This window comes from Amphiura filiformis, chromosome 17 (assembly GCF_039555335.1).
Source record: "Amphiura filiformis chromosome 17, Afil_fr2py, whole genome shotgun sequence".
Classification (NCBI taxonomy): Eukaryota; Metazoa; Echinodermata; class Ophiuroidea; order Amphilepidida; family Amphiuridae; genus Amphiura; species Amphiura filiformis.
This window is the reverse complement of record NC_092644.1, coordinates 29021462-29031548: the sequence shown is the minus strand read 5'-3', so window position 1 is coordinate 29031548 and position 10087 is coordinate 29021462. Positions and strand designations below refer to the sequence as shown.

Below are 10087 nucleotides of genomic sequence, written 5' to 3'. Positions count from 1 at the left end.
CGCCTGCGTCGCACACACCTTTATGTTTGAAGCAATCATTTATACAATAACAGTGCCAGGCCGTCATTTCGCGTATTTTCTACTTTTTTCAAACTAAGATTTTACACTATAGGCCTAATTGTGCCAAAATGGTCCATCAAATGGCTCCAATTGGGTGTCCATTAGCGCCGTATAGCTGCGACGCTATGACCGCTTTGCCATTTTTAAATTTAATTTATATTTTGCTCAAATTGCACAGTTTATTCATCTTTATTTTTAATTTTTAGATTTTTTTTTAATGAAAAAAAAAGTTTTTAAAATTATTTGCCAATGCGGAGTAGGTTAGATATATACGAGCCTAAATGATTCATACAGTTTTTTTTACAAAACATAGGTTTAGGAGCCCAGGGGGACTTAGGGGGTGCAGCTCCCGCACGGGTATAAATTTTCTGACTCCGAGCACCGGCGTGTCCAGGATCTTTTCTTGCGGGGGGGGCTCAGGGGCTTTCACTGAGTCAGGGGGCTTAATGGCTATAGTCGCCAAAAAACGGGTGATTTTACATGATTTTTAACAAAGTGCGAGGGGCTTCAGCACCCAAAGCCCTGGGCATGCCACTGCCGAGGGGGAACCCCCTCTCGGGCACCCCGTAAACATTCAAAAAAGCAATGCGGTAGGCCTACAATTTGCAGGGTGTGAGTGACCTCTATTGAAAAAAGAGGAACTTTGTTCAAAAAGAGGAAAGAAGAGGAAAAGCACTGAAAAATGCTCAGAATGGGCTGAAAATGCTAAAATTTTACCTCAAAGAAATGTCCAAAAAAGAGGAATTCAGCTTAAAAGAGGAGATTTCACACCCCTGTTATACAATCTATCGTATAATATTCCGGGGGGGGGGGGCACTGGTCATTGACAAGGGGTATCATGCGTGGCCACGAAGTTTCAACTTAGCACCCCCTAACTTACGAGGTCTGAAAATGCACCCCTAAACAAGTACAGGTGCAATTTCATACCCTAAACTAGTATTGACATTATTTTTGCCCCCATTAGAAGCAAGTTAAGTAAATCAGTCATATTTTGACTCTAAAACCGTTCATGATAACTGGGAAAACACAAATTCAAACTGAAGTTCATAATTTTTAACCTTTATTACATTTGTCTCAAAGGACCCTAAACACTGATTTATTGTACAAGGTATAGGCCTACCCTTCTCAAATTTCCTTGTTTTAGATACCCTATTCACGATACGTAAGTACAGTGCCTGATCATGCAAAACTTCTTGAAGACCCTTTTTACTTGAATCTTTGGCCACGCATGATACCCCCTGGTCAATGACCAGTGGCCCCCCTGGGATACTAATATTATTTACTCCCATGCTTGAACTTGAAGGCGGGTTGTTACGCTTTTCAAAGCATTTCTTGTTTTTTAAATACGCCCAATTAGATTCCCGAGAGTTTCTCTGATAGCCGAAGCTCCCGTTGAAAACTACAATGTTTTCATTACAAGTAACCACCAAAATCTACGTGTGTTTTGATGGGAAACAACACGCTGATAATTTCCGGAATCATCACGGTTGCAGATTGTTTGACTTGGTAAACTTTAAATATTGGAGAATATTTTCACGTACATGACGTAGGTATTTGCTGATTTCTGTCTGTATTTTCTGGTATAAATTGGTGTGATTTGTAACGGATTTAGTCCTAAATATGGCCTTGTAAATGACGATATAAGTGCGTGGTCATGACGTGATTTCTGAGAAGCCGGGTGGTGTGTTTATGTTTATTGTTTACATTTTGCGTTCAACGATTATTTTATTTTGACACAGTTTTTAGCAGTAAAACTTGGATATAATGATATTTTCAATTATACTATTTTATTGGCATAGACATTTGTCCAACTGATATATTTTGTAATGTCTGTATACTCTCAAACATGTAACTTAAAAAATATAATGTAAAAACTAAAATGTATTATGGTAGGATATTCAGCCAGGCGCACATCGTCATCATCCCTGAATACAGGACACTTCGCCCACAATGCACTTCGCCTACACGCAATTTCGCCTACACGCCATTTCGCCTCACGTGCCATCTCGCCCCTAATTAGCTATAAGCGGCAATGCGACGCTTAATGGCATTGTGGATGTATACGATCGATGCGCACAGGATGTGTGTGTATTCAGACCGTATTTATCAATGATGTATTCATTAAATCGCCCCTATTGAATGGACGAGAATAGGCCTAGTGACCACGTCCTGGTGTAGTCTTGAGAATAGCGATATAGGTGGATGATGATTGTTTTTAATGATCGTGCTGTGGTGATTTGAAGTTGAGAAGTACAGTTGTATTTCCCCCTCACCTAATTTAGCTAAAGCGGCAATTAGAATTGTAGCTCAGTATTGTGTTTCCGAAAAGTGCATCAAAATTTAATAGGCCTACGTTTTTATGTTTCCTACGGTACCGTTTTTAGTCTTTTGGACTTTTGCATGTTTTCTAATTCTTTATTGGGTAATTTGTAATATTCGTCTTTTATATTTCGTAATGGGTTTTTTTTAGTGTCTGGCTTTGTTGTTGTTCTTGGTTCTTGCTATAATTTGTTATGTTGTTTAATGTTTATTTGTTTTGGATTTATTAAAGCTTTGTCTGAGTGGATTTTTGGTTATATTTTCAATTTAGTTTTTTCCTTTAATTAGTGTACTGTTGTTTATGCTTTTCTTTGTTTGGTAAATTAATTTCTTTGTTTGGGATAGGCCTATGGCTTTTTGCTTGTTTTTTTTACGTTTCTAGTTCTATTTTGGCTCGGTTTGGGTTAGTTATCCTTTTCTTTATTTTGTACTGTTTTGTAGCCTACTATATACTAATTTGGTACGATCGTATTGTTTTTTGTATATTATGCGTTTTTGTTTGTTTTATTTTGTCTGTATCAATTATGGTCTTGCTTTCTTTTGGATTTAGGCCTTTTTGTTCTATTTTTATGTTTGTTTTTCTGCTTTTTGATTATGTGTTATGTTATTATTTAACATCTTATTATTATATAGCCACTTTTGGATGGATTTCCGTGGTTCCTGGTGGGTTGTTGTTGGCATCTGAGTCTGACTCGCGGTAGGCCCTATCTGATCGGTTTGGTTTGGGTCCCGTGGTCTTTTATAATTTTCCTTTAGCTCCCGATAATAATATGATCGGCGAGCTAATACACAGATTGTAGGCGCTGGAATGAAATAGCAATTTTCTTCGTTTTACCTCATTTGTTTTGCTCGAAATTAAAAGGGGATAATGCGATCAGTACGAGCTATCAGTGAAAACTAACATTTAAATAAGAAGCTATTTTTTATGCAAATCACACATTATTGAAGGACCACTTCGTATGAAATGGGGAGGTTTTGTGTAAGAAAATAATGTAACAACAAAGTAATTATATATAAATATAACATATTATTGTCTTTCTCGTGTGCCCACGGACAAACAAAGTATTTAAACGAATTTCAAAATGCATAATATTGTACTAGTCATATATTATAATGTAAGAGATGCTTTTGTATTTGTGTTGTGTATGTTTTTTTCTCAAGTTATTTGTCTTTTGTCTTTTGTCCTGTTTAATATAAATGCAAAATTAATAAAAAAATTTTTTTTTAAAGGACCATTTCATATAACTTCCAAATCTGGTAGTTTGATAAACCTAGATTTGGAAGACACGTAGGCCTATATGTCATGTGCACTTTATTCATGCATATCGTATAATTTATACTGGTGTTGAAACTTTGCTTTATAAAACAAACTGATAATGATGATTTATATGTTTAAGCTAGTACTCTATGTCGTACTCAATGCTATTATTTCCGGTATTATTTAACCGTCTCAGCTTTTTGATAGTCCGACGAGTAGGACCTTTTTTTCTTTATAGTTACCAAACTCAGACTATGATCACTACTAGTATCTCACATGGCGTAAGAAAGACCATGAAGACGAATCGCGAAAGTTCCTTTTAGGGTGGGGCGGTTATAGTGGACTTTCACAGTTTATCTTTCTTGACTGGCAAGAACTACTCTTTGACCGTTCCTCATCAGGGATATCCCTTTTAACAAAGGAGCACCTGCGCATATGATGTAGCATAAACACCGTCATCATGATCTGACTCGTTATACTTAATTGCTTTGGCTTCAAGTATTTAGCATGTATCCTATATAATATATTTATTTGATTCAAATGCAAGTAAGGCTTTAGGTATTAGGTATTTTAGTCTTAGCTCAAACCAAAGTCAGAAAGTTTGAATTATTTATGTATATGACGTGACCATTGACAATACAATAACGTTTCAAAGGGGAAAAAAGAATTAGGCCTAGGCCTCAAGAAAGAACAGATTTGAATAAAGAAAAATTAAGGACATAAGGAAAGAAAGACTTTGGCCTTAAGCCTGAAGGAAGAAACCGGGTTTAACAATCTAATACGGTATTCGTATTATAGTTTGAACCATGTGATTACCGACGGAGTACAAAACAAACATTGGACGGGAAAGAGAAAAAATGATTATAATGGGTGTACTGAAGTGACATAATTTAGTGTGTCGAAACTGAGCTGTCAAGAGCCGGGGCCAAGAGATAAAGCCATATAGTGTAGGCCCCTTCGATCGTTTTACATAATACGTTTCAACCCTGATCATGCTGATTTTTTGGCATTGTAATGTTTAAACATGTCCACTGAGTATACATCAAATTCATTCTGTTTGTAAGACATCGGAGCTACCCTGGGAAAAAATTCAAATAAATGGAAACATTTTGTGTAATAAATGTGTTTATTGATATACGGGCTGTGATTTAATTTGAAACTTCACGTAACTCGTTATTTTCCCCCAGATTTGGAAGATGTAGGTTGTTTGGCTTTATATACCGGTACAGGTATGATTCATTTTAACTTCATATAACTCGTTATTTTTCCTAGATCCTGTTAACACGCGCACCGCATAGGTCTATCAAATACCATACATGATTTCATTTTAAACTTCATATAAATCATTATTTTGCCTGTTCATGTGCGCACCGTCTAGGAATAGGTCTTCCCTATCTAGGCTTATCAAACACCCAGATTTGGAAGCTATAATTACTCGGATGTCGTTTGCATGATCAGGCTGGCCATACACACAATTAACACTTGTCTAAAATAATTCCTTCCTTGTTTCTATTATTATATTATCTTTCGTTCATTTATCATGTGTATACCTTCTTGTATATATATTATACATATGCACATCCCATTTCTTTACTGATTTCTAACAAACACCACCGTCAAACACCGAGAAAAAAAATATAATTCGGATGTATGCGCGCAAAAGTAACATTTCCCATTTCCGCGCTTGATTCTTCGAGATGTATTCGTGAAGGGGTGTGGATGGAGTGTTAGGTGGGGTGTGTGTGTGTGGGGGTGGACGTAGAGAGAACAAATAAACAAACCAACGTTAAAGCCATATTATAACATTTTCAAACAAAATAGATTAGCATTTATTTGCCATAAAATGTTAGCTTTTACTGTCAGATATATCCCTTTTATTTTTGAGCCGAACAACTACGGCAAAGCAAAGAAAATTGGAATTTACTACCAGCGCACATGTCGCCAATACGTACATCACTCCTTCGGTCATGTTGTGGTACGACCCTTTGTTATGTATATCACCGTCCCGCACGCTGTGTACGTACTGTGTGTTATGAACATCGTGTATGCGTTCGACTAATAATTCCATCGTAATAATAAAGCGCCGATTCGGCGTTTTATTCAAAATCTCGGATTTTGACAATTAAACTACAGCACCTAGAGTCTTACTTTTTGCAGGATATATTGGTTTAATAAAGTACAATTTAATCGTGTAAAAAAGGAATTTTAAAAATTCAGTGAGGGCGTCTTCCTCAGCAAATGTTATAATATGGCTTTAATGAGAAAGATTAGAGAATTACAGGAGAAAGAAAACAAAACACAAGTTCAGTTTAATGCGCGCAAAAGTAACATTTTCCATTTCCGCGCTCAATTCTTCGAGTAGGGACTATGTGTGCATGTGTTCAATACTGCTCATGAAAGGGTGTGGGTGTGGGTGGGGGTATGGTTAAAGGTTTAGTATGCCTATAGCGTCAAATATCCCATTCCTGCATATACGTGCATGATGATACATTCCAACCCGTGCTGCACTCCAAGAGTAGGCCTACAAATGTCGGAAACGCCGTTCTTCTATATAGGCCTACAGAAATTCAGCTTCAGTTTCCTCTGGTCTTTAAGTAAAACTAGTAGGAGACCCGGGTCCCCGCTAGTAAAATATATTTAATATTATTATTTGCGGTCATAAGGTATTTCGTGGGCAAAATTGTGCGATAAATAGGAGTAGGATAAAAAAAAGAGGTCTTTCGGGGGCAGTTGCTAACAAATGAGGCCTTTCGAGGGAAGACCCCCACCCAAAAAAAGAGTTCTTTCTGGGTCATATTCTAAAATTTAGGACTTTCCCCACAAAATGGTCTTGGGAGCTGGCCTTTTGCGTGAAAACAAGAAGAATAAACCCAAATTAAAATTTTACCGAAATCGTATTTGGTATTAACCAGTTTTGCAAACATTTGCAACTTTTTCTTTTTCTCGTGCCTCCGATAGGCCTACGTCGCAAGCACAAAACATGGCCCGTGTAATTTTCGGGGTCTTAATCAAACTGAGAGCATACTTGACCCGGGACTTGTCAAGCAATCGATCGTACATCAGTGTGTAAGGCATGCGGCCGCGCGCGGGGCCCGGGACTTGTCAAGGAAGGTATGTCGGTGTATTCTGGCATTTTTGCGTGCTCAGAATCACGGTACCATGCATTGATTGAACATAATCACACCCGGCGTTTTCGTGTAAGTGGTAGCTAATATCCGCCGCTAACACGCGATGCAAAAATGGGGCATAAGTCACTGCACAGCACCCCACAAAATATCTGCATGCTGCTGGCGTTTGATTTGCTAGTTGTGCGTATTTGTCTTTGAAAAATTTGCCAAATATTTTTCCCTTAATTGTTTCATTAGGCTATGTCAAAGAAGATCTCTGATTTAATATCTTTTATAGGACTGCAAGTTTTAAAAGTTTTGAACATCTCAAACTTTATTTTAACTGAGTTTGAGTCGGTAAAATGAATGATTCGGTTAAATAAAAATAAAAATACACAAAACTCGCAATTAGCGCTTTTTTTGCCATATTATATAAATTATTAGGCCATACTGGCTATAATTAATTTAACACTAAAAAGTATGAACTTATATGAAGTAATTAAACATAATTTGTAAAATAAAATAACACATTTCAAATATATAATAGGGGCCTAATTGATTCTTTGTTCAATCATGAAAACATACCTGTAAAAATAAAATACCCCAAGTAAAATACATAAGGATTTAACTTAAAAATACATTTATAAGGCCTAAATTTCGACATAATAAATTAATTATTGTTCGTGAAAATATAAGCTAATATAATGTAAAAAAGTGATGCGGATGATGGGAAACTTGGAATCAACTTTCATTACCCTTATGATATTGTCATAATTCAATGGCTTTCCTTCGTCTTCGTGTGCATGGTCCGGACTTACAAGCACAAAACATGTTTTAACACGGCCCGCAATTACACATTTTTTGTTGCGGCGCACGCTACCCGTCCTCCAACAAGGCTGGCAAGTAAAGACTTCCGCGAAATCGCCGGGTATGACATGGGTAAATCAATGGCACTGTGACCGTAGCATAGCAACGTATCCAGTATATTCAATTTCCGGGCCATTCCGTGGTTTGGCTGGCGGTGTGCAGGCACGCAGGGGACTTGTCAAGCAATCGTCGGCAGCAAATACCCGCGGTGTAAAAAGGGGCGAAACGCATAGCACATCAGGCCCTCCCTCATGCGGTTTGTTTTAAATTTGTCTCGGAGAAAATGGCCAAAATTTATTTTAAACACTTTATCACGTTATCAAGTTGTTAAAAGCAGGCTGAAAGTTTTAACAATCAATGGTATCTGGGAAAATATTAAGAAAATTAAGACTGCCATATTTTTCTTTATAATTATCTTCATACAAAATTATCTTCATAAAAATTCACGTATAACACTTTAACACGAAGTTATCAAATTATAAAAAATGCATGTTGAAAAAATGCATAGGCCTACACATATTAAAATATTTAAAAATATTATTATAACCACATCAGCACGGTGTGTTAAAAACCGAACATAATCTACACTTTCGATCTGAGCTGAGTTAATAATAGTCTGACGTTTTATAGTACATGGTTCATCCAGAGAAGATGAGAAGATCATCTTCTCTGGTTCATCAGATCATCATTCACAGGCTGATGTATGTTTCAATTCGGAATTGATCTGGCTTTTACAGTACAGTGCCAGGTTTTAATGAGTCAAAACATGTAAAAAACCGCTAAGTAGGACCAAGGCCTATTATACATATCATGTATAGGCCTCCGGGGTAGACCTATTATAAATATTATGCTGCGTAGGCTATAGCCTATTGCAATGGGTTTTTTTTAAACTATAAAAGCAACAACAAAAAAGGCAAATCATGCATGATATACAAATGATTGACAGGTATGTATGATACATCATTGTATTTTATGATTAATCTGTAATACTTGTCAATCTGTCAATCAATCATTTAATATATTCACATACTTCGACAAATCACACACGGAATAAAATTAATCCCCGAAAAAGCACTTTGGGCACATTTTTTAATTAAAGTGGACTACGGGAGCGTGTTCTACGCAAAATTTCAGTCTAGAAACCGTATCAAACATAAAGTGAACACTATTTCCCATCCGCGCGTGAATGAGAGCCCGACTATACATCCGCAATCGCCATTGCAATGCATTGCATAGGGGGCGAGATGGCACGTAGGCGAAGTGGCGTATAGGCGAGATGCCGTGTAGGCGAAGTGCGTGGGGGCGAGGTGTCCTGTTTCCATCATCCCTATATCTTCGTGTTAAAAATTGCCGTGGTAGTACGATAAATCCTCACGTTTTTCAACAACTACGCATGGTGATTTTGAGCTATTTTGTTCGAGATAGGCCGTGCGACTCAGGCTATGCATACAATTTGAGATTTTGAGAGCCGCCACACTGTTTCTATTCTATGTTTTACGATTTTCGCATGATCAGTATATGGCTGGTCGTAACCGCCATGGCGTGGAGCTGCTACGCCAGAAGCTTACTTTTAAACTTCATGGAGCTAAATTGACCAATCATGTTAGATCTTTTCATTACGCTGGAGCCAGTTGATGCATCATCGCTCCAGAGAGAAAAACTCTTGCCAAAATTAATGTTTACTATGTGGATTTTAAATGAATCGAATGTAAATAAACCACAAACAGTTGTACAGGATCAATACCATTGTTTGATTAGTGTATAGTCAATGTTACTTTGCATGCATGTGCCATGTGTGTGGCGTGTTTGTCTACTGTGTCAGGCCAGGATCACTGACACCCACGGTACTGATACTGTCATACTATCACGGTGATCATATTGTTGAATGTTGTTGACTTTAAAATAATCATGATGCAGTCATGTCTACAGTAGAATTCACCACGACCTTTGAAGGACTTAAACCCCATTAAAAGCTATTAAACCAAGATAACACTCAATGAAAACAGCTCAACTATGTTACATCAGATCTTCTCTGGTTAAATACACACTGCACTTGTGTCTGTTTTACCTGTGCAATGAACAATGAGCTGGTATTATAGTTTCAGTTGGGTGAATGATTATAAAGCTTAACGCAAGGTAACAATACTGTCTGGGCTTTTGTTTACTTAAAATGAGACAATAGTCTGCTTATTGTTAACCAGCGTTCTTGAAAATGAGAAGCATAATGGTTTGCAGACTTAACACGGTTTAGAAATAATTTGTTCATATTTTTTGGTGTTATCTGTCGTTTACATATCCTTCCTAAAACACAAAAGTACCAATATTTCCAAACACCTAAATTAGCTAAACATTTAGGAAATGTTACAAAACTATATTTTCTAGAATTTCAGAGAATACTTTAAATATTCACTGGTTATTTTTTACACAGTGACGTCATATATGCAATGGCATAATACTTCTAACATACACTAGGTCA

General features: G+C 37.0%; 1 protein-coding gene across 1 annotated transcript in view; it reads left to right on the top strand.

Moving 5' to 3' along the window:
* Positions 1–1475: 1475 nt before the first annotated feature.
* The window catches only part of LOC140137577 (uncharacterized), a 49184-nt gene continuing 40572 nt past the window's right edge, over positions 1476–10087 (top strand). Inside the window, exon 1 of the mRNA XM_072159299.1 lies at positions 1476–1606. The gene's annotated coding sequence lies outside the window, so the exon portion shown is untranslated. The remainder of the gene's footprint in view (positions 1607–10087) is intronic.